Below are 3,128 nucleotides of genomic sequence, written 5' to 3'. Positions count from 1 at the left end.
TAGTATAATAAAAGTTTCTGCTGACACAAATGCTTAACACACACACACACCACACCACATATGTGTAATGCACACTGAGCAAATAATCCAAAGCAGATAATTTGTTCTTCAATGTCAACATTGTTTTATTGGTTATACGTTGCAACATAAAAATTGACAGATAATGGATAATTTTAGAAAAGCTGTCTTGACAACATCGTAAGGATTTACATCTACTGAGGTGTCACAATTGGTGTTTTTAACACACTTAAGTACTAATATTGCTAAATAATAATTTAAACTCAACTTCATATATCATATTTAATTATTGTATTACTCATATTCTATACTTTTTGTCATTTTAAATATTTTAAAATTGTATTAATTTCATAATTATTATATGTGGTCACTTACAATTATACCAAAGACTTTTTGTTAAAAGAAGTTTAAATAATTACCCACACATATACAAATTTGGGTAAAATAGTTCATTATGTTAGTTATTATTATTCTTATGTTATTGAAAGATTTACTACTAAAATGATTATTGTGACATGATTACAGTGATGTATAATATATGTATAATTCATGATGCACACACTGTGAGGATGCAGTCTGGGGGCAGTGCGCGACGGTCAGTTCCCCGGATGAAGGCTGAGCGTGAATATGGCGCAGAGAACACGAGCAACGCGCTCGTGCGGGTTTCTGTGACTGATATACGCGCACTTAGCTCGCTTAAGCTAACTTTACACACAAGAAACTTCACCGACCCTATGAAGTTTATTTCTCTGCAGACACACTTCTCACTACAGGTAGGACGTCTTTAAAGCGATTTGTATTACAAACGTGAGTTGTTTTGTATGCCAGCGCAGGTTGTTTTTGTGTCAGCCTGTAACGTTAGTTTCGGTGAGTTTGTTCGTCGTGCTAATTTAGCTAATTCTTCATACAGCTAGCTGAGTAGCTTAGGCTACTCAGTGTCAAAACATTAATTTGAGTCATGAAAGATACTAACTATAAAGTTACTCTGTTTTTAATGTCATTTAAGTGTACATGTGTTTTCAGGTTTCGATGAGAATGATTTACAGTAGTTTGCAAATATTACAATTATTCCATCCCCTTTTTTCACTCAGACTAGGATCAAGGATATATCAAGGATAAGTGCTCCTGAATTGCTATCATGAAAGGTTGAAATTATTCATTATATCAGTGTTAGAATGCGACTAAAACTACCTAAAAGTTTGGCTAAAGTGTTCACGCGTTACAGCCAGTGACATAACACACCAAATAAGTACGTTAACGTTAACACAAATGACTCAAATGAATTAGACTCGCTGTTCTGTTCGAGTTTGTTAATTCCTCAAAATGTGGGAGGAAAATTTTTAACGGGACTGATGAGACGTTGTGAGGCTGATACTGTCCATACAGTAACTAATCTATTTTTTAAGTTTGTTTTACATAAAATCTCATGATAAAGGTCACATTACCTTTTATCTGTGTAATGTGGACGTTTCTTCTCTATGTATATTAGTCGTGTTTAGTATCGATAGTTCTGAGTGGGCAGTATGATTGCACCTGTAGTATCGATTCTGGTTGATTCAGTGTATGTATGGCATGATGAGAGTCATAGTTTATATCATCTAACAGAGAGTAGCTGCCTCTTCTAAGTGGTGTAAAGCAATTCTTTAATAATTTATCAACATATTCAGCATAGGTCAGCTTGTTTGACCTTAACTAAAGCATGACAGTTAAAAAAAAAAAAGTTTGCATGTGTTTTATGTTTTGTATCATGTTATGCATCAGGAATGTATGGCTAATATGGCATAGTGAGAATATGAAGTTCATACTCAAGGAGGGGGAAAACAAATAAATTTTATTCAGAGAACAAAAATGAGAAAACATGCAATTTGGTACAGTTGCTGAAACTCAATATGGGCAAAAAACCATGAAATTCCAAAAGCTTGTAATGTAAATCAATGATATCTTCATAACTGTATAGCAGGCAACTTGCATAAAATGCATGTACAGTTGTCACTATATCTCCCAATAATTAGTCCTATTACGATAATGTAGAAATGTTTAGTTTTATTATCAAAGCTCTGAAGATTTTATTGTATTGGCAAAACGTATAATATAATGCAATGCAGTACAATGATGATTGAGAGATGAAATTCCTCAAAAGCCTGATGTATCATATTTGATACTCACATTTTAACATGATTTTTCTGCAAAATGATGTATGGATAATCAAGTAAACCAGAGCCGCTTCAGTCGAGTAAGTGTTCATCTTGAGATATAACTAACAATATAAAAGTTTTTGTGTACTTTATAAATAGCATTAAAGATTTCACAGCAAAAATATGGGGGAAAAGATTCTAAAAGGTGCCATAATTATCTTAAAAGGCCTTTTGCATGCTAAAAGTGATCAACTATTAGACGATAGAAGGCATGCAGTAGATTGTGTACAACAGGTTTTTCAGCAAAAGTTTTGATCGTTTTGATAATTCATAGGCCTAACAAGTATGATAAAGTAGGATTTTATAGGATTAATTGTGTTTTTCCTGACTAATAGTTGAGACTAACTTTTAGCAGATGTCACTTTTAGTTTATCTGTGATTGTGTGTGCAACATGAAATATTGGAATGCTGCCTTTATCTTTGTGTTGATGAACTAGGCCTGGGCGATAAAACGGTATCGATATTTATTGATGGTACACCTTCTTCGATATCGATAGAAAAAATGTTCGATATAGCGCACGATATAGGCACGTGCTATGAGTGACGCAGACAGCACACATGAACACATGCTGAAATGAGTGCTGTGCCTGCCTGTGATGAGGAGATTGTGAATAAAGAATGAATATTAGTCGAATTTAAAGGGGTCCTATTATGCTTTTTCACTTTTTTAATTTTAGTCCATGTGCATGTTTGGGCATAAAAAAGATCTAGAAAGTTACAAATCTCAAAGTTCACTCCAAAGGGAGATATTTCGTTTTTAAAAAATCCCTTTTCAATAACTACAACGAACGACTGGTTTGGACTACAGCGTTTGTTTTCCGGGCTTTGTGATATCACAAAGCGGCTCATTGGAATATCATTACAAATAATTCCCGCCTACAGAAATTCGAATGGTTGGGGGGTGGGGAGGGGCGA

At 34.2% G+C, this 3,128-nt stretch overlaps 1 protein-coding gene across 2 annotated transcripts in view; it reads left to right on the top strand.

Annotated features, from left to right (window-relative positions):
- Positions 1-610: 610 nt before the first annotated feature.
- Positions 611-3,128, top strand: part of pak4 (p21 protein (Cdc42/Rac)-activated kinase 4) — a 21,720-nt gene continuing 19,202 nt past the window's right edge. For both annotated transcript variants that reach the window (XM_016455639.1, XM_016455640.1), the window contains exon 1: positions 611-791. The gene's annotated coding sequence lies outside the window, so the exon portion shown is untranslated. The remainder of the gene's footprint in view (positions 792-3,128) is intronic.

Source organism: Sinocyclocheilus anshuiensis, unplaced genomic scaffold (assembly GCF_001515605.1).
Source record: "Sinocyclocheilus anshuiensis isolate Anshui unplaced genomic scaffold, SAMN03320099.WGS_v1.1 scaffold319, whole genome shotgun sequence".
Taxonomy (NCBI): domain Eukaryota; kingdom Metazoa; phylum Chordata; class Actinopteri; order Cypriniformes; family Cyprinidae; genus Sinocyclocheilus; species Sinocyclocheilus anshuiensis.
The sequence above is the reverse complement of the archived record's forward strand: the minus strand, read 5'-3'. Positions and strand labels throughout refer to the sequence as shown.